At 40.1% G+C, this 24,131-nt stretch overlaps 1 protein-coding gene across 1 annotated transcript in view; it reads right to left on the reverse strand.

Moving 5' to 3' along the window:
- LIFR (LIF receptor subunit alpha) overlaps positions 1-23,856 on the reverse strand; it is an 89,659-nt gene extending 65,803 nt beyond the window's left edge. Inside the window, exon 1 of the mRNA XM_087759733.1 lies at positions 23,601-23,856. The gene's annotated coding sequence lies outside the window, so the exon portion shown is untranslated. The remainder of the gene's footprint in view (positions 1-23,600) is intronic.
- Positions 23,857-24,131: the final 275 nt, after the last annotated feature.

Raw genomic sequence — 24,131 nt, forward strand, 5'->3', positions numbered from 1 at the left:
TTTTTACAAGTTTCAAGATCAACACATTTTTCTTTTTCTGAGAAAGGATTTTATGCATGAAATCCTTTTTTTTAGGCAAAAGAGAAATAACATTGGGCAGCTTCTGAATAATCTTAATATATTAGTATTAATTGCTGCCCAGTCTGTGTACAATCACTATCTAAATTGCACATGTTCTTTTTAATTATAAAAGTTCGCTTTCCTTTAGTTCCAGGCTGGTACATTTTCTGTATTCTTTTGCTTTATTATTATAAAAGTATTCAGTTTGGTTTTAAAAAACTCAGAAAGAAAGGCAACAATTAACTCTATCAAGGGAATATATTCCACAAAACTTTACCTTTCCAGTCTATGTTTTTTGTGACCTTCAGAGTCTATTTGAGCCTAATCAGTTCAGAAGAATGAATCTATAGCATCTAAAATAATCCAAAATTACTTAGATAATGAAGAATCTGTGATATTCCATGAGCAGAAGAGGACCTCCATTACACTATTTTTGTATGACTCATTCATCCAGCAAAACCTGAGTTGTTGATGACTTGTGAAAAGCAAGATGTGCAGATCCAGACCTAGAGAAAAGAAAGCGTGTAGAGCTGCCTTAGTTGTCAGCAATCTCTGCCTCCCCAGTGCTCTTTGGAGTGTGACCCTATTGACATGATTTTGATGACAAGAGCTTGGAATCTCTACCAAGCACATCTTTCAGCACTAATCTCACAGGTTTGCAGAAGACATAAAAGACTTTGTTCTTTGTTTCCAGGTGAAGTCACAGGACTGTCTTGGGGTATTCCAGCATCCTTAAAACATTTATCCGGTTTCCCACCACTTCAAAATAGCAGAACTAAAACCAAAAATTGTTCAGGGAAAGTGTGAGTCTGCTGATATTTTGTTAAAAAAAAAAAAACAACAAAAAACCACACAAAAAAACCAGCAGAAAGTGGTTTTGGCTAAGATATGTTTTCCCTACCCCAAAGGTTTGTTAGGAGGACTCTTCTGGTATATATTTGTGAAGGTCTGTATAGCCAACAAAGAAATGAACGGAAAGAGAAAGTAGCTTGGAAATACCAGATGTCACTGTAGAAATACCTACCACAAGCACCTGAGAAAGTTCAAAGAGAGCTCCTGTGAGTGCTAGCTAGAAGAAACATGGAATTATGAGTAGTGGAAGAGATTCCAGCTCTTAGGGTCCCATGTACCCAGGGATACAAGCTTACTAGGTTCTTTGCAAGTAGACTAGAATACATTACAAAAGGTCTCAGTCTGTCACTGCCGCCATCTCTGAATGGGAACCATCTACAATAGCCTACATTTTATTAGTTGCTCAAATGAAATGAGGGGCAGGAGAGGCAATATTGCTTGGAAGGCTCATGCAAAACTACCCAGAAGGATAGGATTCATGCATCTTAGAAATATCCTAGATACAGAGTATAACTACTGAACAGTTGCATAGTGTCCAAAATGATGTTTCACTTTTATCCTGAATGGTTACTACTACAGCCTAAAGAGCAGGCAACCAACGTGAAAACTTAAATACACAGTGTCCAGTCTTTATCTACAAATAAGTCTTGTATAAGTACGCAGATTCAAAGAGGTTTGGGGGTTCTTTTATTCTTCGCTCAATTTAGAAGTGTCAGTGTACATGGCATGAGAAATAATTTTTGTAGGCAATTTCTGTATTTGAAACTAATAGAAAGCAATGAGGCTCTGCTGGTTAAGGTGGAAAGGTGGAGGATTACTTTGAGGACAATGGACAGGGCTTTGCAAACCCATCGGTTCCCAAATTTTGGCATAAAATATTGTTGTGTTTTTGTCACTGAGCATAGCCAAACAGGCATAGTCACTGTAAAGACAAGGAGATGAATTTTAAAGGTGATGGGTACCCACTGTTCGTATTTGTTTCTGCAAGCACAAACCAACAGTTCTGAGTTGAGATCCTCCCTCTGAAACAATGTGGAAATGCTTACACAAGAAAACCAAGTGAGAGGAAAGAGATAGGGAACAAAAGAAGGGCAAATACTCCCAAATGCCCCTGTCACCAACTTCTGAATACAACCACTTTCATATTAGAATAAGGGAAATGTATTTTTAAATAATTTTTAAAAATAATTTAATGTCCGTATTCTGTTACAGACACTGCAGATCTTGATGTGCCTCTGGAAATGTCAGTGCAGAATAAGGGCCAAAAATCATTTATAAGAATGAGCTGAGGTGTTTTGGTCAGTTAAAACTTTTTCAGCAATAATAACACTCTTTATGTCTTCTATTTGTGAATTTTTAAGAACACTTTACCATTGACTTCTCCTGAGAGACATAATTTGATCATGATAGACTTGAGCTTTCAGCATTCAGTGACGCTCATATGCTTTTCATAGGAGTCAAGAAAAGAATTACACTGGTGGTTTTCATAGATGAAGGCTTAGAATAAGATAGGAAGTTTTGAATCATTTTAGATTTAATGAGACAGATGCCAGCTTGAATGTCTGAAAAGCCACTTGTGGAGATATGCAAAAAGATGAACCGTGGCCTTATAAAGATACTCATATTATGCATGAAGATTATCAGCAAGATTGTTATGGTCAAAGGTTTATTAATGATGTTTATGCTATTTCTTTCCTTAAAAAATAGACAGAAGTGTAGAGCCTATTTTGTAAAAGCCTGTCAACTCATATAGAAATCACTATGATGACATGGCCCTGAACTTCTAAAGGGGTGAAAAACCTTTTCTGAAGTCCAAAATCTTAAGTTGTTCAAAGCGAATTTGTTTGAGAGATGATGCCTGCAGAAACAGATCTAACACAGAGGGAACCTCCCGAGGAAGCCTGAGTATATTCAAAAGCTTCCGAATGATTCCAGTAAAAGTCCTTGGACAGAAAGTTCCAGCTCACTTCTTGTTTACTTGGTTAGCTGCTGTAGAAGAGTCACATAGGATTTCCCTAACAAATCACATGTTCTCATATTGTAGCATCCTTGAGCCAAATGCATAGAAAACCTTGGGTAACCTTTTCTTCCTCAATATACACAGGGACCAATAATCTGTTTTCAACATTTTTGGCCCCTGTGTTACATAGATAATAGCCAAATAATGACTTATTTCAGCATATTTCCTCCCGTACTCTAAACAGCATCTGTGTCATTTTCTATCAGTCTTATCCTTAACACACAGTACTTTATAAGCAAGAGGGCCATACATGTAGTAACATTACATGAGTGCAGGTTTACAATTTTGAATATTAGTTTGCAGGAAATTACTCTGTTCCAGATGCTGTGAGCTATTTTCCCATGCCTACTGAGATAAACAGACCTGAGGCTAGAAGACGCTTTGAACGAGTTTTTGGAAAGCCTGGCTTCCAATATCTGCCTCTTTCTTAGGTGCCTCAAAGTCACACATTGCCTCGCCCTTGAGCATTTCGCTTTCATAACTGATTCTCTGAGCTCTGAGTGCAAGGAAGGTCAGTGTTCTCATTGGAAAAGATGCCTAAGATAGCCAGTACAAAACATGAACAACTGTCCAGATTCCTACTAAAGCAGGGGGAGATGATGAGAATGACATTTTAAATGTGTTGAGGACTTGTCAAGAGAATTCTAACCCCTGCTCCAAGGACTGTGTGTGCACTGAATCCAGTTAGTCCTTCACATAAATAGCCCTTTAAGCAGGACCAGAATCCAGGTTTCCATTAGTCCATGAAAATGCCTCAATTACTGCATTAAGGATTCAGGCTCCTGCAGTCTTTTTCCTCCTTGATGAGACTTGAAGTCTTTCTACAGAGTAACTTGGCTTTCACAGAAGGGGTGAAAAGACATCTATTCCCCCTCTCACACACACTGCTTAAGGAATTACCTGCCTTGTGCAAGCAGTTTCCTTGAGCCAAATGTGTAGGACACTTTAGGTAACTATTTCTTTTTCAGTCTACACAAGAGAGAGATGCACTTAAACTTTCAAGTACCTATGGCATTGAAAATATAATATATACTCTGAATAATCATGATAAAAATGTTGAAACGTAAGTTCCAGTTCACACTGTCTTGGTGAGTTGTTGAGAAAAATTTATACAGGCTTTCCACTTATGAAGTAATATCTGTGAAAGATTTTCATTCCTCTTGCAAGGAGAGGGTATAAGGCACTCATGGCTCAGGCAAATAGGTAAGAATGTGGTGAGAATTTCCACTGATGTTTTAGGGCTGCCAGATTTTTTTAGGATACAGTTTATTAATTTTTATTGCTGTCATTTGTGTTCATATCACAGGTAAAGCAAAACCTGCTTAAATGTAATTTTATTTTTTTAGTAGACTATTATGATAGGTTTTTTGTTTTCTTAATGTCATACAGAGTAACTCAGAAAATGTTTTATATTTTTTGTGGCTTTCTCTCCAGTCTGCTTCCACAGAAGGCAATAAAAATCTCTGCATTGACATTACATTGATACTGATAGAATATGTCTTTAAGAATAGCAACAGTTCTCTTCAGGGTTTCCTGTTAATACTAAAGGCTTTGTTCAAATCCTCGTCATGGAAAAGGTCCCTGTTGAATTCAGTGAGCTTTAGTTAAGCTGCTTAGACTCTGAGGCCAGAAATTTTTCTTCACTAACATGGATTCATTAATTTTGATAAGTACCAGCAAAGTAAGCACGATGTGTTCTCGGTAGGTGAGAAAAGTTGCACAAAGCGAAATTTTAGTGATTTATTGAAGATAACAGTCTAGATAACAAGTCTGTGGCCACACAGAGCTCAGCATTGTCTGACAAAAACTAGGCACCTAATTTTTATGAAATGAATAAAATCATATCTCCTCTATCATACTGTATCTTGAAATCCATCCAGAAGAGAAGCTCTGAACTATAAAAGCAACTGTGCTGAAAAATATTTCTTCTCTTCACTTAATGCTTTGCAGACCACACCCATAGTTCACAGACCCATTTCCAGAGTGACATGTGTGCAAGCTTTTCAGTAGTATGTATCCTTCCCACATTTGTTATGATTACAGCACTGAAGAGTTAATGTCTTCAGTAACTTTTTCATTTTTGCAAAACATAAACTTTGCAAAAACACAGCATTTTGTTTAAAGGATGTGTTTAGTTCCCCTAAACCAACAGAAATTAAAGGTTTTGGAAACCATGTCAAGCTCACTGTATAGACTGTGCACAAACTTTGTGGTTACTTTTGCCTCGCCAGTGACTCACCCTGAGTTGTTTTTGTATTCTTAAAATATAGATTTAGCTTCAAATTCAGATCATCTTGTATGGTCACATTTGCTGTACTCTGTCTTCAAATCTGGAAGATATTTGTAAAATAATTCCTCTTCTCTGTGCCACCGACTCTTCCCAGAAGGCATTAGTGTATCTTTCATTTCTGTTTTCAATTGTAGATAGAAGAAAACTGCTAGTTAAAAATAATTCTGTTATAAAATCACTTAGAGGAGGGAAATACACTTCTCTCGATTTCTAAGCCCAAATGGGATGCTTTCTTCATGGTTCCATGAAATCACACAGAATAAAGAGTTTGAGGCTCGCCAGTGGATAGCTGCCTTGGAGTGGACAAGGACAGCTGACACACACCTGCTTTAGGTACATTGGGAAACAGCCTTGAGCATGAACATCCAAAACTTAAGACATGACCTTCGAGGGAAAAAGCCCCTATTTGTCCTGATTTCAGGCATGTGGCCTTGTTGTATTAGGACAACTACAATGTAACTGCTTCTGTAATAGTTCAAATTGCTACACAGGTATCATTTGGCTCCAGGGATAATGTGTTAAATGCAATATCCAGGAGCATTATTATTCACCGCTGTGTATTTCAGGGCAGCAGTAGGTGCATTTTCAAATACTTAGGCAAAAAGATAGAGTCTCCAGAAAATAAACGGGAAGGATTTTTCTTTCATAATGGCAATGAAATCTGTCTTGAAATCCACAGCCTGCTTGATTATTCTGAGCAGATTGGCTCCTTGCGCATCTTCTGCAGCATATTACAAATGAGCAGTAATCTACATCTCAGTTTTTGTTATTACTTTCAATATTGTGTGTGGCCAGCCCAGCAGTACAGTGTGCATTATAAGCACCTACATCCCAGCCCACTTTCACCTCAGAGGCACTAGCACCAGCGGCAGCTGGACATTCCCCACATCTTTTTGGACTCAGGGAATATGTTCAAACTTCTGTTCAAGCTGAAGTAGTACCTCTTAAAATATGAGGTTCATCTTTTGTTTATTTTGAGATCCAGATGAGTAAACTCAGGAACAATGTAAATGGTGATATGGCTTACAACTTGGTTTGCTCACCATTTGGCAGACCATAATCGCAGTGTACTTGTCTGTTATACGGCTGTCTCTTATTGCATGTGGCTACGCCTGCAAAGCACAAGTCTCTGCTGGTGGTCCATTCCATTCCCATGTACTTGCTTCTTTCCCCGCCTTCATGGTTTTAGAGATCGTAATGACTCATGGCTCCTCAGTTTGCCCGGAACTCCTTCTGTTAGGGCACAGTTTTTGCATTGCTGGTCATGCATATTAAGAACATCGTTTCAACTTACTGTTTCCACTTCATTTTGATTGACCAGCCTCAAGCAGCCATGGAAGGCCTTACGCTTCTTGGTCTGTCTTGTGTCATTCTAACCACACACTTTGCCCACTGAAGCTATGGGAATTAAATCACTATTCATGTTCTTTATTGACCCCCCCCCATCATTCCTAATTAAATCTTACCCACACATCCTTGAGTAGTATTTTATTTCTGAAGTTATTTAGTTTCTTTCTTTGTCTTTTTAGAAAGTGACAAACTATCACTTCTACATAAAACAAAATACATTAAAATGGTCTGGTGTATCCTAAACTCTGGTCTTCTGATTTTAAAATAAAGGAACACACATTCCTACTCCATTTACCTCCTCAGATTGGCATTAGTAACAGTGTTCTCACTGATATTCTGATTGTCAATGCTCTGAGGTACTTCAGCTACCCAAGTTTTGGTATTTACAGTTATCAGCTGCTGGAGAAGCTTGTCTAAAATCCTCTTGTCAGATTAAAGCCAATAGCTGGTTTTGTCTGTATTTATCTCAAGTCCCATTTTTCTTTCTACTTCCTTGAAGTCTCCAATTATCCTTTGTATCATATTTTCTTTCTTCTGTAGGCTCCAAAATTATTAGTACATCAGAAGGACTGGTGGGGATCATCTAATTTCAGTCCCTCCAGCAAATCTTATAATTGTGCCATGACTCCCAGGACACCTTAGGAAGACATGAAGGAGTCAATCTTTCTGTCTACTCCTACTCTTATTTTCCAGAAACCACCACTGCTATTCATCTGCTATGTCTTCTGTGTAAGGGATGGGTATATAAAATGTCACAAATGGGAATTTATAAACTGTAATGAGCAGGAAGATTTGTGATCTTGTTTTGTGAAATACTGTGTATTTCAATACTTTTTTAAAAAATGCTGGAGAAATACTGTTTTCAGTCCAACAAAGTCAGTTTGCGTAGTCTTTAAGCTATCTTATCCCACCATCCTGCAAAATCCTTTCCATCATCTCTCTGGTTTCCATAATTCAGTTCTAAAATGCCCAACATTTTGTTCTTTGTTGTTGCTGAGAGTTCAAACTGTCTATTAAAATCTCTTATAAGTTTATCTTTTACAAACAGTTCAGCTATCTGTAACATGTCTATACTAAAGAAGTCATTAAAGAGCTCCCTCCCTGCCTCTGTCCATAACTGCCTTGCGTTCTGTTCTTTATCACACTCACAGTTGATCTTGTCTCCATGTGTTGTAGCTCTCATAAAATACTCCCACATTATATGCATTTTCCTCTTGCTCCATTTGGTCCACCAATGCACAGTCCTACAGTCCTTCAGGTTTTTGTGGCTTGGTTTTTTTTTTTTTTGTCCTTATCACACTTAGCATGAGACTATCTTGGAAGTTATGTTCTCACTGTTGCATGTCTGTCTCCAGTTACATTCCCATGAGCTGTTCAATGATCTCTTGTTCCTTACACCTGGAATTCTCCTAAATTATCTTCTTTGGTTCAATCTGTCATGAAATATCCTGAAGCCTGTTTTTAATTGCTGCCTATTCCAACCTGTCTTTCAGATATCTCCAGGATGTTGTGTTATATCTGTTACTTGTCTACTGAATTTTCTGATTGCTTTTGTGCTATCACTCTGTGATCGGCTCTTATGCTTCCAATCTTTGGCTTGTGTCTTGAGACAAAATATGCAATCTGATTACTAGGAACCACCTCTGTAGATAAATGGATATCCCTGAGAACATTTTTATTAAGAAACTTTCTGTGCTATTCAACTGTGTCCTTAACTGTGACAATCTCATGTCATTGTTAATTGATGCATGATAAACATTAGATCCCTCTCACTGTTTTCTACATCTTCCTTTTCTACTTTGGTATTGAAGTCATCCACCACTATTTTGGTGCCACACTTGGCAAGATTCTTGAAGACTATATCACAATCAGCAGAGAATTAATGTTTTATGTTGTTAGGCATTTCTTTGCTGGGAGCACATTTATTTATTCCTGATGTACTGGATGTTTCACTAGTTTGAGATACAGCCAGTTTGCTTGGTTTAGCCTTCAAAGCTTATAAAATTTGAGAATATCATTTCAGTGGGTTGATAATATATCAGTGGAGATAGAGAGAGAGATATAATCTCCTCCTCCTTGACCTTCTTCCAGTACCCTTGCTGCTACAATAAACAGTGGTGCTCCTGCCTAAGGAGCAGAAGTAGCCTTGGACATCTTTCCCTCCATTTCGTATAGCCCACCTGGGAATGATACCTCTCTTTCCATGGCCATGGCACCACCCACCATAAAGCTTATTTCCATTAAATTGTTGATTGTCTTGTCTGAGTAAACCAGCATGGATTTCATAAACTTTATTAGCAAGGCTATCACGTGCATGTCATTCTATATTTGCTGCACTATAGTTTGGAGTGCTCCTGGCCTGAGTAAAAATGTTCCTTGTATGTCTGGTAACGATTACCATGCAGCAAAGAGCATTTCTTGCAGAAAACAGTAAGTCTAATCTTCAAATGCACCTAAAGAACAAAGGTCCCAACTCACACAGAATTTGAGTACCTACGTCCTTGCACTCCTTTGAAAATTACAGCCCAAACACAGCACTGAATGCAGCTGTCAGAGACTTGGAGACGTCTCAGAGAAGATATACTTCTATGCTCTTTTCTGTCAGCACTTATTATGTCAGAATAAGAAAGAGAGATATTGTCTTTTACAGCAGATGTTATTCTAAGATTCCTTTTCTTAACAAAATCAATTTAAATTGTTTAGGCAAGAGACAGCATGCTCTCATCAATGTCGCGTCTAGAAGTCTGTGGGAATTCCTGTAAAGCAAAAAAAAAAAAATGTATGTGTCCTTTTAAGTAAAAACAGCATGAATGCCCTTTCTCTGGATATCTGTCTATATATCTATGTCTGACTATGCATATCTGCAGGGTAGTATTGCCACTGCAGGTCTAATTTAACTATTAAAAGGATACTGTAACTTAGAATTTCTCTGCAGAATGTTTTTGTCTCAAATTCCATTGTTTGTAATACTAGGGCACAGCCATACTTTCCTGCTGTTGAGATGCCAGGATCACAGCTACAATGAAGTAGGAAGTGAAAAAAAAGCAGGCCGCCTGTAAAGGATTGATTCAGCAAATTGGATAAACAAGTTTTAATTTGAGCAGATATTTAGTTTCTTTGTTGAATACAGATGGATTTGAGAACAGAGTTAAAACACAGCTCTGTTCTGAAATGCTCTGTTGAGTCATTATCTCAAAACTGATAATGGTTCTGTGGGATACAGAAGACTTTACAAAGTTCTCCTACAGAGCACTCAGTGGCCTGAACCAAGTTATACCCCAAAGCTGCACATGGAGAGCGTCTTTATGTGTTTATCTCCCACGCTTGAATTGGAGAGGATATTCAAGTGTTTCCTTGGCTCTATCCCCGAACTGCCCAACTCTGCAGAGTTTTTCAAGACTCCTACAGGTAAAAGTAAACAGAGATGAGGTAAACAGGTTGGCATTAGCAAGAGGGGCAGGAGAAGGAAGAGCAGCTGTCTGAAAAAGCCATTACCTCACATGCCAACATCCTGAAGTACCCAGGGAATATGCTCTGTTAACATGCTGCACTACAGAAGCTCTCAGATTTTAAAGGAGAGAAACCAGTGAAACTAAGGAAAATTCTGAAATGGGTAAGTACTTGGGATGCTTCCTATGCCATTTTAATAGGTGCATTTCTAATGGATTCTTATTGGAAATTATTACATAGTAATACAACCACAGAATATACTTGATTGCAAATCTGGCCCCTCTAGTTTAAGAATCATTTCCATCGGGCAACAGATGAGTAGAGAAAAACAGACCTTGTAAAGAGCAAGACACTAGTATGGACATTAGGTCTGGTCTCAGTTTTACATAGTTCCACAGCTGTAAGTCTTTGAACACATCAGTGATGGTGAATACTACAACATCATTGAGAATGTGTAACTCTTTCTTCACCTAGACAGAAATAACAGGCTTTGGTTGAACACCCAACATCTTTTGCCTGTGACAGAACTGGAAGTCCAGAAGCCAACACACAGAGCCAGGAGTACTGGAGCTGCTTAGAGCTGCCCAAGAGGAAACAATAAGAGGATGTGAACTTACCAGTGGGTCACAGCCTCCCTTTCCCCCACACTGGTACCATGTAGTGGGACGTGTTTCCTATCACATGATGGGGAAGTCTGTGTATGTGTACCCCTATTTCTGCTCATCAGCATCTCAGCTGGATCCATTTGTGTCCAGACCATCTGTTCTCATGAAATAATGGTCTCCATTAATAACTTAATAGCCTAATGGTGGAAACTTCAGAAATGTTAAAGGCAGGAAGTCAAACACAGAGATTTTAAGCAGCTGGACAGCTACATGGCAACTGACTCTGCTGTAGAAATTCTTATTGATATAACATGGTACTGAAGTATGGGCCCTAATATACAGGCACTTAACTGTCCTCATTAATTCAGTTGCTGTGACTTAGAGACTGTGCTGAGACCTTTTCCCCTCTCCCCCAGTGAGATTCTGCATTGTCACAATCAGATGATCTTTCCTATTTAGACTGAAAATTATCCTGGCAGGGATTGTCTGTTTAGTGGATCCTGATCAAAGCCTCAAGGTGTTGCTGAGTGCAAAATAACCATAGGGAATGAGCAGTGCTTATTGCATCGTGTAGCAGTTCTGGGCAGTCAGTCTTGAGATACTGGATACTGGAGGATAATGGAACTGCAGCTTGTGTAACTATGCTGGAATTGTTTTCTCATGTGCACTGTAACTAAGACATATGCAGTGTTAAGGCTGTAAATAGTCTTATTATGTTCTTCTTGGTCCAAAATTTTGAAGCTAAGATTTTTGTGTGGAGCTATTCTTGTAACATGCCCAAAAAGCTTATCTGCTTTTTCCAGGCTGAATCAAAATGAGACATTACTTTCCCCTACAATTTTTGCCTCATTTAGCGTAGAAATTCTGTGACAACTAATGATGAAGAATTACAGTATAACTAACTATATTATCGCTTTTTGAACTGTATAAAAGGAATTATTAGGAAATTTGTGAACCTTCATTACCTCCAAAACCTACTGTGCTAAATAGGGTGTACTGAGGTACTTTTGAAAGTCATCATTTCAGAATAGGATTATCTGATTAAAACAGACTCAGGAAATGGGTTAATTCACTGTCTAGGTCATACAAATAAGCATAAAGTCTCCATTTTCCTTGGCACTTTTTACAAGCACTAAACATATCTTATGAGGAGCGGCTGAGGGAACTGAGGTTGTTTAGCCTGGAGAAGAGGAGGCTGAGGGGAGACCTTATTGCTCTCTACAGCTACCTGACAGGAGGTTGTAGCGAGGTGGGGTTGGTCTCTTCTCCCTAGTAACGAGTGATAGAACGAGAGGAAACAGCCTCAAGCTGCGCCAGGGGAGGTTTAGGTTAGATATCAGGAAAAGCTTCTTCACTGACAGGGTGGTCAAGCATTGGACCAGGCTGCCCAGGGAAGTGGTTGAGTCTCCATCCCTGGAGGTATTTAAAGAACGGATAGATACGGTGCTTGAAGACATGGTATAGATGGACTTGGCAGTGATAGGTTGATGGTTGGACTCGATGATTTTAAGGGTCTTTTCCAACCTTGACGATTCTATGATTCTATGATTCTATGGAAAACAAAAAATACAAAACATATCTCAGCAAATCCTCATAAAGTCAGGTATGCTATTGTTGAATACAATTAGCACTTAACAAGATAAATAAGTAGATGTGATTATGGCTCTCACCTTGCTTTACAACTGCTGTTTAGAGTTATGTTTACTGTGTGCATGCTCCTAATGCTTGTATTCACCTCAACAGCCTTTACATGCTTTTAAGTAACTTGTTAAGAGCTGCTAGTCACCAAAAATATACTCATGATTAGTTATGCTTTAGAAATATCCTGGATTAAGTGAATCTACCTTATTAAGCACCTTAGTATCCAAGTACCAAAAATATATGTAGGCAAGTGCAACTTTGAGTCTTCTTTACTTTGTTGCCCATAAGGAAACCTTGTAAGGGAGACCACTTTTTAAAGGCATAAAAGATAATGTAAGCCCAAAATGTCATTTGAGAAGCTTTAATTGCTTCAGAATAGTGCAATTATGTGAACTGAAAGTAAAAGAGCTACAGCTAATATTTGTATGCTGTTTGGCTCAAAGAAAATATTTATTGAAAAGGATAGGGTAGGGTGCTGAATTTGATGAGGCTGGAACTATGGCCAGTAAACAGGATAAGCATTCACACTGAAAGTCCATGCTTTCTAGAGAATATCTCTGATAATAACTAAGGGAAAAGAGAAATAGGAAGAAAATGGAGCTCTGCCAGTCACGACAAGATTGTTTTGTAGAAGGAGCAAACAGGATTAGCTATAATGAGATTATCAACTAATTCTGTGAGGCAACACCCACATAAATCAACAGACAAAGGGGAGGGAGCTGGACTCTGCAGTAATTGTTAATAGCAGCAACGTATCCATAATAAGAGTAAGGCTTTCTCCCCCCATAATGTGGAATACTGTTCTAGTTGTAGGACTACAATTAAAACTGTAATTAAATATGGTGTCTGACAACAAGAGTTTTTCTGTCCAGCAAATGAAGGACATTAGACCTCAAAGCTCTGAGTTTATAAGGGAAATTTCTTTAAAAAGTAGCCAGAATTATCTTTTTACCAACCTTTATTATGTCAGTGTATTGAAGCAAGACAGCAGGACAATGTTCCTGTGTTGTCACTTTTCTACAAATCACTCTTTGCTTTCCACTTATTTCTCTGGAAGCACACTATTAAAAATATACATGCAGTAAGCCATCAAAGACAAGATAAATGTGATTTCTATCTGTTACCACAGAAATAGCCCCATAATTAGCAGAGTATAACCCATCGTGGTAGAATCTCCTCTATTAGTGAGAGTCTACCTGTATCAGAGTCAAGCATGTGATAAACTCTGGAGGAATAAATTATCCCACCATCATTCCTGCTACCAAAGTCTTATCTGATCTCTGGCTTTCCTTTTCCTGTGTTGTCACTGGTGGACTCAGAGTTCATCATATTTCCTGTGCTATTTAAAGAAATTCTTGGGCTGGTACATTATTGTAAGCCTCCCTCTGTATTCTCCAAAATAGTAACAGGAAGCATTTACCCTACACAAATAGTAACTTTACAGTTCTCAGTTCACATAGAGAGACCAGATTTGGGACGTTATATATGTAAAAAAAAAAAAAAAAAAAAAAGATTAGGTTTGAAAACAGAGGATTCTGGAACACGTAACATTTTCATTTTCTGCCCATTCTTCAAACACACTTCCCATACTAGGGAACCCTACCACAACTGCTTGGGAAGGTCTTTGACTACAACTTGGGATGTGGCATGTGTACCACGCTGAAAAGATCCTGTTGTAGCAAAGGATGTAGATATGATCAAGGAGCACAAAACCTGTAACTCCTGAGAGCAACTGACTGTGAAAGCAGAGTTGTGTTATGCCAGGACCATTTGGGTCCAACACTTGCAGAGTTGTTTCACCCATATACACGTGAGATCTTCCACCACAGTTATTCGGCTTCTGCTTAGTAAGAAGACTGTTACACCCTCATACCAGGGCCCCCAAAATGATTTTGCCCTAGGTCATATTCACATGATCTCTTTTCTCCTGTTGAATCTAAACAAACAGAATGTCAACTTATTTGAAAGTTTTATGAAAACTATTTTTCCTATCAAATAGGCAGAATTATGGCTTATTATTTATCTGATGAATTTGCGAGGGAAAGGCTACGGAAAGGATCTAAAGTCACTTGCAAAAGCCAGCAGGACCCCTTAGTGCTACGTGTCCTGGATCACAGGCTGCCTCTTTTGAGAAAAAGGAGCAACCTACATGCGTAGGATTTCTCTCAAGCATGATATAGTATGATATAGGCCAGGTGTTTACCGAACACACTTGGTTATGAACATCCCACATATGAAAGAAAATCTATTTAACTCTTATTCATCCTTGTTATTAAATTTGTTTTCTCCTTTGCTTTTTTAACCTTCTGGGTCTATGACATTTAAAATAAAAAGTAAACAAAAGATCAGCTGAACCCAAACCAGGTTGCTGGCAGCTGGGTCCCAGAGTTGGAAAGAAGCCAAAGCAAGCTGATTCATGGGTGTGCAAACAAGTATCAGCAATAGTGAAACAATTTTTCTGAACTATTCCTCTTGCTTCGGAGGCATGCAGCTCTGCTGGGTCCACAGACCCCACGTCCTGCAAGTGCTAGTGCAACCCTGTGTGTTAATTCTTCAACAATTTGCAAGGACAGTGACATCCAAAGATAAGCTGGAAGTGATCTCTTCCCCACTAACATCCTCTTATATGTGCAAGGGCAGCTTCGTTCCCTTGAGCTTTGACAAGCACAAATCCACAGACGCACTCCGGGCCCACATATACAGAACGTTAGAATGGCTGAGGTTGGAAGGGACCTCTGGAGGTTATCTGGTCCAACCTCACTGCTCAAGCAGGTCACCAGTTGCCCAGGACCATGTCCAGATGGCTGTTAAAGTCTCCAAGGTTGGAGACTCCACCACCTCCCTGAGGAACCTGTTCCTGTGCTCAGCGACCTTCACAGTAAAATGGTAAAGTGTTTCCTGATGTCTGGATGGAACCTCCTGTGTTTCAGTTGGTGCCCATTGCCTCTGGTCTTGTCACTGGGCACCTCTGGAAAGAGCCTGACTCCATCTTCTTTGCAACCTCCCTTCAGATATTTATACACATTGATGAGATCCGTCACAAGCCTTCTCTTTTCCAGGCTGAACAGCCCCATCTCTCTCAGCCTTTCCTCATAGAAGAGATGCTCTAATCCTTTAAACACCTTATGGTCCTTCTCTGGACATGCTCCAGTAGCTCCATGTTAGGTTCTACCAGCTATTGCACAAGGCTTTTTACTTTCAGCGATAGCAAAGAGCACCCTATGGGGTCAGTGGAATCCTATTTCCCATCACAAATATGCTGAAAAAAGTAGGGTTTCTAGAATTCCCTCTTAATTCATCTCAACAGTGGAAGGGAAGGTTAAAGTGTCTTCCAATCCCTGATGGAGTGGTCTAGTCTCCAGCACTGCAGAACCCCTTTAAAAAACTAACCAACCAACAACCTCCCCCCCCCAAACCTCACCAAACAACCCCACAAAAAAACCCTCACAAAATTACCTCTGAGAATATTCTTGCTTTGAAAAGACTATTTTGCAGAAAGTTCACCTACTTCTTCATTCTAAATATACCTTACAAAATCTCCAAGAATAACAGAGAAATCATGGTGCATGTTTCCAAGTAGGATACCTTACTCTTTCGATTGAACGTGGTTATAGGATTTATCAAAAGGGAAAAACATGTTCCTAGGTCTAATGCATTAAGTCCTGCCAACATATCATGTTTCACAAGTCAGTCTAGCAGATGTGACAGAATTTCTGTTTGTTCTTTGCAATGTTAGCCAGGGCAGCATTATTTTTATTTTTTGCACTGCACCATCAAAACTAGAGGCATGAAAGTAGGACCCTGCAGGATTGATCTACACATTCCCAGTGCTACACCTTCAGTTTTTCCCTAGCACCTGCACCAGGTTTGGTCTGGTTAGCTGGATGTCATGGGTTTTTTTTTCAGAGGACAGAGTACTTGCATGTCATGCTTCTCTTTTTAAAGTGACAAAAACTTTTCCCTTTCAAAAGCTGATTCTCTCTCCTTCCTTTCTGTTTAGGATTAATCCATTCCTGCCTCCTAGCAACCACTGGCCATTACAACTCCAGCCGAGACAGTCAGTAAACATCCGCTATGTAAGTACCTAATGCAAGTGGAGTTAATGAACTGTTTGTAAGTACTGTTCTCTCTAGCTAGTACAGCCTGAAGATCTACACCACGTACCCACGTACCCCTCTGTCAGCACTCTCAGGAAAGAGATCTTGAGATTATCAGCAAACACAGCAACATGCTGCTGACTGATAAACCTGTGCTTGACTAACCAGGGAAAAGTATGCTCTTCCCTTGACATACCAACACAGATCTGAATCTGGACTTGCTGTGGACCCTATGAATGCCATACAATGACTGCTCAGGAGCTGATAGAAATAGCACCTCCATTCATCCATTTAACAAGAGCACCTACATTTGGTGCTTAGCTATTCTAGGATCCTTCTATAGTCAGTGGTGAGAGGCATCTATGGAGAGCAATTAATCCAAATCTGAATCAGCCTCTGGGGGTGCCCGTTTCTCTCTCGCCACTAACTCCATAATGAGTTAAGACAGCTACACTTCTGACTTGGGCATCTCAGCATCTTAAGCTAGGTAGGGTGAATCTGGGTATACCTCAGGAAATCCCTGTGTTTCACCTATGTCATTATCTCTATGTATGAATAAGCAAAAGATGTGTAACCAGGCTGGTGTCATCTGACATTTTCTCCACATAATTTGAACCTGAACTGTCCTAAGCATCTCAGAGATGCACCTTATGTCATGCAAAACTGTGGTCAGTGTAGATGCTACTGAAATGTGACTATTTACATTACACAGTTTATTAAACTCCTCCTGGGGGATGCCCTGTAACATTCTAGTCAGGTGTGTATGCAGGAGACAGGTATCTACTCTGCTTGTTTTACGGATGAAGTAAACTCGTTCAGCTTGTAACAACTGTGTGCCAAACTGGTCCTTCACACTTTCTCTCCTAACACAAATTTTAGTAGAAATATTGGCTTAAGAGATTCCTGTCCCTTGCCCCATGGCATGGCGCAGAGCTCTCTTTATTGTGCTAAGACTACTGTCCGTGCGACCATGTTGTAATCTAGATCAATAAACAAAATTCAAAAAAGAAGCCTCCAAAACCTGACGATCTCTTAGACTGAAGACTGCATTTGAGAAGGCACTACCCACTGTCATAAATACTGGGGTTGTTGTGTAGAGAAATTTGTTAGAATTCTCAGCTGGATTCAGATCAGATTTACTCATTGGGTTTTGGCAAGTGAACACTGAGGTCACACAAAAAGCATTGTAAGCAACATATAATGCAGTAAACTGTATGTGAAATACTCTGGAAAGCTCAGAGAGGAAAGGTGGGATTCATCTCACTTCATGTTACACCTCTGCAACACGGATTTCTGCAGCTGAAGATGTTGCCTTATGCTCCTTTATGGATAATGGAGAGAAACAGACTTTTAAAAACGTGATTAACTTCAGATGATAAGATGAATTGTGCTCTGATAAGTGCCTGTTTCTCACCACTGACTGTAAAGAAGTGTGGAGTGACTGGCTCAGCTGTGTAGATAGCTATGAATTCCTCCCCGCTTTTCCTTGCAGAGTTATTGTCACACTGTTGCTTTTATGTGCACACACATGCACATGTGTATATACACACATACAAAATTTAATTCCAAGGTAATATACACGTCTGTATGTGTTAGTCCCCATGTATAAGCCCATTCCCCTCTGATCTTCCTGCCAAAGAAGATTTATCTTTATAAAGTGACCATGATATGTACTACCAATCATGTGGGCTCTTCAAAGCTGAGGAGAAAGGCAACAAGTCAGGCTTCCTTCTCTTTCCCAAGCCCTCCATCATCCTGCCAGCTAGCAAATAGCAGAAGATTCAACTGCCAGCAGCAGCTCTCTCCTTGCACTTAATAGTTGTGACTGGCTAAGCAGAAAATCAAAGAAGCACCAAGTGTTTGAATTAGCATAAAAAGCAGCCAGTCCTTGGATGTCCATGCTCCATAGGCAGTTTAAGCACACCTTCTTGTAAGCCCCATTAAGTGAAGTAAGAATGTACAAACTCCAAACTTCCAATGTTCTCCCTTTAACTAAGAGGAAATTTTAAGTTAAAGAAGTTAGCTAATAACTATATAGTGAGTCAGAGGTTGTTTGCTGTGGACATTGTGTTTGCTGTGTATTCTCCTTGCACAAACATTTGTATCTCCTCCACTATACGCACTACAGTGAACTAAGTATCCTTTCCTATGCCTTGGGAATTAATCGACTCATTGCAGTCACATATATCTAAAGAGGTGACGGTGCTAGGACTTAGCCACCCTTGATATGTAGAGGCATCTCTTCAATCTGCATTATTCAGGCTGAACTTCACTGTCGCTCCTCTCTTAGCTTGCAGACACTAAATGTGTTGGATCTGGAAGAGTCAATGGCATGAGAAAAATGCCAATACAGTTTCAAAAAACAGCACTAAGCGTATTCGCAGGTTGTCCAACACATGGAGATTTCTGGGCCCAGCTAGCTGCATTCTACATGGATTCAGAAATACAGAGGACTAAATAAAATTCCAGCCTCCTTCCTGCTGCTTTTCTGTCTCTTTGGATGAAAACCAAACTCTGCAGCACACAACGTATTGCTTGTGAGAGTGCTTTCCTGCCAGAGCAATTTGCAAACTCAAATTATGCATCACAACACTCTTGCAAGGTGGAAAGGAAATTAAAAAGCTGGCAACAAACCATCACTTCTTGGAGCAGTCTCATGTAGGTCAAAGCTTACCTTTGGGCCTAGGGATTTTAAGTCACAGGCCATGGGAACACTGAGGCAGAAGACAGGATCTCCGTACCCCCACCAGTGTGAATGGGAATGGAGGCTAGTCAGTGCTTACACAATCTTGGGCATCCCTCAAGTTTGATTGTTTCATCCCCCAGTGAAGCTAAGTGCTTTTGAGAAACCAGTCTCAAAAAGCCAGACTCTTACAGTATTTAAAGCAGCAGAATGGTGTCTAATAAGATCTCAAAAGCACCTACATCCCCAGCTCCCATCTGAAATCCCACAGTTACCAAACTGACTCTTTAGATACTTCAATACTTTTTAAAACATGGCCTTAAATAATGCAAATCAAATACAAATCTCAGAGGCTGTGATCCTCCATCTCCTGAACACCCTGCCTCCAGAACCGGTTTCTATCCCCTTCTATTGTCTCCCTGCAATGTCTGCAGACACTGTGGCACCATCTGAGCAATCTCTAGTGGTCGTCTTCTCTGCCAGTTCAGTGTTTGTAATTTCTATTTCTTCCTGTTTTTGAAGTGGCTTATCTAGCACAATGTTATTACAATGTTATTATTTGCTGGCCCAATGAAAGCATGATTAAAGCAAAGAATATAAACAGGCTTTGGAAAAAGATGTCATTTAAATCCTTGCTGATTAATTTAATTTCTCTGTAGACTACCACTGAGTTTAGAATGAAAGGTGGGCCTCAGTCAACTTTAACGTCTGGACCCAGAGCCCCAGGATAAATTCACAATAGTTCCTGTCTTTACAACAGAATAAATCACTCACAGAAATTGGTATATTCAGACTCCAAGGAGAACCGTGAACTAAAACTCCATCTCTGTATCCAAGGAGGAGTCTGGAGCCCTGCTGCTTTGCGGTCATATGACGCTCAGCAGAAGACTTTACCTCCTGAGAGGATCCTGGGTGATGATGCTTCCCAAAGTTACAGAGCATATCAGAGGGGCAGTCAGGAATTGCCTGCTGGTGAAGATGAAGTGTAAAACTCCTGTTCTACTACCACTACCTAACCTGAAACTCATCTCTCTCTCTTAGTGAGAGTTTGAAGCAGAAGGAAGAACTTGTCAGCTCACTGAATACAGTCCTCTGGGAACTATCAAGTTTATTCATCAGGACTTACTCTCAGCTGCTCTTCCTGGGAGGAGCAGGAGGGAAGAACCTATAGGCTTTCTGTATTTGATTTGTGATGGGTCAGGCTCACAGAGCATAAAATAAAGAGCCTTCTATTAGGCTGAAGTAACCCAGTCACTAGTGCAAGGAAAAGCAAACAAAGAGCTTCCCTTAGCTCAAACACTGTGGTATTCTCAGCCTGTGAACATTGACTGACTTGATATTATGCACATATAGCCAAGCTCTCGCCTTCCCCATGTTTGCCCTTTCAGTAGCCACATCCTGGCTAGCCCACAATGCACAAACCCAGCATGGCCACCCAGGCTGGGAGTGTGAGAATGGCAGATGCAGGCGGGAGAACAGCAGCTGTGGGCAGCATGGAGAAGCACGCACTACCAACGGCATAAAGTGCCGAACAAAAGATACAGACGTGGAGAGAGCTGGAATCCTGCAGGTCGAGGGAATTCTCTCCCCACCAGCTTGGCTGGGAGCCACATTCCTACATTCCTGGCCCTGCCACAGAACAAGGCATGTTGTAGAGGCAAAGGCCGAATGCTTTGTTGTGGGTAATGTATGTCAGGACAGCTTGAACAGAAAGCCAAAGTTTTACAGTTCCTCTGCTGGCCATATCCTGGGACCTGAACTTAAAAACACTTAACAGATGATTACTAGATTAAGTTATTCTGTAGTCTCTTTTGAAACAACACACTGAATTTTAAACAGTTTCTCTTAGACTGAACTGAATTTGCTTGGATTAAGCTACAGCTTTCCTTCTTGAAATGTTGCTGACTTGATTTAGAAAGGCCAAGAAACTGAAGCATCTAGAATAATTTTCTGCTGAGACTACTAGAGAGCTTTTACCTTGCAAACCAAACTCTGAGAATCACAATTGCTTCACACAAAATATGACAAGAGACTCACACTTCCATCAGCAGTTTATATGCCATTAAAGCTTGTTTCTTTCATGTGCTGAAACAGCAGAACAGATAAGAAATAGGAACAGATATAGTGTTCTGGTATTTACTATATTTTAACCAATCATGTCTTAGGTGAATTACTCATCACCTGTTTTCCAAAGGGTGAGAGATATGGGAGTTTGACATTTGGGAATGCTGTTTTCATGCACTTATGTGATGGCTCAGACACACAGGCAAGGGAAAAACCTGGAATCTGGATGCATTGCTTCACTGTCTTCTCTGAAAAAGGCCTTTCCCTCTTCCTTTATAAGCCACATGTGCGCTAGGGAATACAGAGCTTGCCACTACCCCCCACAACATCCTACCATGTAGGGCCTTCCCTGGCTAGGTATGCGTAGGGGGAAGAGGAGATAAATCAGAGTGTTAAGGTGAAACTTTCTGATTACCACACAGAGATCCTGGAACCCAGAACATTTTATATTTTAAACTTCTATTGCACTTATTCTTTTGGTATAGTGTCCATAGTGGTTACAGTCCAGGGGACGATTAGGATATGTTTATGCTAGTAAACTACATAGTGCCAGGAAACTTGTGTGCACATTGACAATCAACTGCCTTCACCATTCAACGGTTAAAGCAGTTGAATGGTAGGGTATGGCTTTAGCCAAAACCAAGTAGGGCTCTCCCAAACAATTCCCAGGCATGCTTCCAGGAATCAGTCCCAACTGGTAGTCTGGATACAGCCAACCCATTTTGCAGGGCCAAAGATCTTAACAGCATGGACACGGCTATTCTACACCAGTTAAACTCAGTGCCAAAGAATGCTTTTTGTTTCCTTGTATAGGAATTCCCTAGTATACATTTAGCCTGAGAAGCCTGGCCTTGCCACGCTGAAGACAACTCATAGAAATGGAATATTAAAAGGTTTGGCTTTCAGCTGCTTTTGTCCCTCCCCTAATTCCTTCTGTCCCTCCTCTCCCTGAAAAATCTGTCTATATGCTCATGCAGTGGTCCTAAATATGCTAAAATCTGTGTGTTAGTTGGGTCATGATGAGAAACAGGAGGTAGATTTAGGTCTGAGGTGGGGAAAAAAAAAAGAGGGAGAGGGAACTGTTGATCATGGCAATTCTGAAAGAGCATGAGTGACAAACAGCAAGAATCAGAACGGATGTTGCTGGGTGTGTGAGCAGTACAACTGCAGTTTCTCTTTAGAAATTCATCCATCAGAGGCTTGTTTACCATGAGCTGAGCCCGTCAATTGGAAATCTCTATAATAATTCATCTTTGTTTTTCTCATGAAATGGACAATACAGGACAACTCCAAACTTATTTTTTGCAACCGGATTCCCTTCAGTTTTTCAGTCTGAGGTGACTGGATCACAACTTTTGAAGAAAGTTTGTTTTCTGAAACAAGATCTGAAACAAAGGCCATTCAGAATCCTTTTCTTCATGGAAACTGTTCTATTTCTGTTAAAGTTGATGATAACAGCTTGTTTTTACAAAATAAGACATTGATGCCAAATTGGAGCTGGCAATATCATTTAAAGAAGTGTCACTCTGGATATAAACAGGAAATGTTTAGAGTGCTGATCCAGTGATTAATGAATGTTTCCACGTCTATATAGCAGCCAATTTTCCCTTTCCTTGGAGGTTACTCCATTACATAAGCTACAGAAGGGCCAGAACTTTGGTCCCACATATTGAAGTATATGAAAAATAACATTTCTGTGCAAATGCTGGCATGGTTTTCTCTCTTTGAAATCAATTACAGGCATTCTCACTTACTCCAGTGGGAGTGGGAAGCAAGCCAACATCTGAAAGGTTTTTTTGCTCACACCTCTTTTTTTGGGCCAAAGCAGTTTTCTTCTGTAAGAATTCTCAGCCTTCCCTAAGTTCATTCATAGACACCACTCCTTAGTAGTCTGACTACAGCTTAGTGAGAAGCCCCTCGCTTTCCTCTCCCTTAGACACCCTAATATTTTTCCTGTCTAGGGGAAAAAAGTGAATTTGGCTGAGTAGCTCTGAACCCTATTGTATGGATCTAGCCAGACACCCACAGTAGTCTTTGTAGGCTGCCCATAATCTAAATACATGTTAAAAGGGAGCCTAACAACAGAGCCCTCTAATTGCCTGATCTAATTGCCTGACCAAAGAGTACCAATTTATGATAACAATAGCACAGGGCAGAACTTGTTAGCTAGTACATGATGTCCCCAGACCAGCAAACCAGTGAAAAGAGGAAAATAAAGCAGTGTGTGTTTATGTTGTCTTCTCTATTCTTTTTGCAAGGACATAGAAACCTCAGGCACCCAAGGGAGCCCAAGACCTTCAGGACAGCTGCTTAACTTGGCACTTTAAGTTGCAAGCCAAGCGTATCAGCATTTGTTTGGTGAAATTTCTGAGAAGCAGAAACTGCACTGACCAGAGCCTCCCTATGCAAACTGAAAAGAAAAATCAGGTGGAAAAAGAAAACCATGCTAGTGCTTTTCTAGTGAACTCACAGACAAGTTTAGACTTACCCTTGAGAGCCAGCCAGGTGTTCCTGAGCTTCTGCAGTGTCAAGAGATCTCTGCTTTTGCTGGAAGCAGCGGGAGTGAGGAGGACTCCAGAGGAGACATGATTACAATTCAGCATTTGGTTCCCTCTTGTCTATTCTTTTTAGAGAAGTTTTTCTTTGGTTTTATCAAGCACAAGACTGCCTTCTTCCTGCTTTTGCCATATGCTGGGCATCTGAGCTCTCCAGTAGCCCTTTGTTGTGTGAGGAGGAGAAATCTCTGTATAAACATTCACCTACAACATAAAGACTATCTGAGGTAATAACTTGGCAGAAAGACTCTGTTATGTAAGAGGAATTGCCCCAACCTAAAATGTCTCTGCCACATAGTTTTCAGGAATGAAGGGTGTTTAAAGTTAATAACTCACCGTGTAATAGTTAACTTGAAAAAACGTGATTGTTCATATCTGAAACAAGTTGCCTTAGGAAAAAAAAAAAAAGAGACGTGGCATACTTAACCCTCTCTACTGTCTAGTAGACAGGGAAAAGCTATATG

Source organism: Nipponia nippon, unplaced genomic scaffold, assembly GCF_047370975.1.
Source record: "Nipponia nippon isolate SJK-2023a ecotype South Korea unplaced genomic scaffold, ASM4737097v1 scaffold_20, whole genome shotgun sequence".
Lineage (NCBI taxonomy): Eukaryota > Metazoa > Chordata > Aves > Pelecaniformes > Threskiornithidae > Nipponia > Nipponia nippon.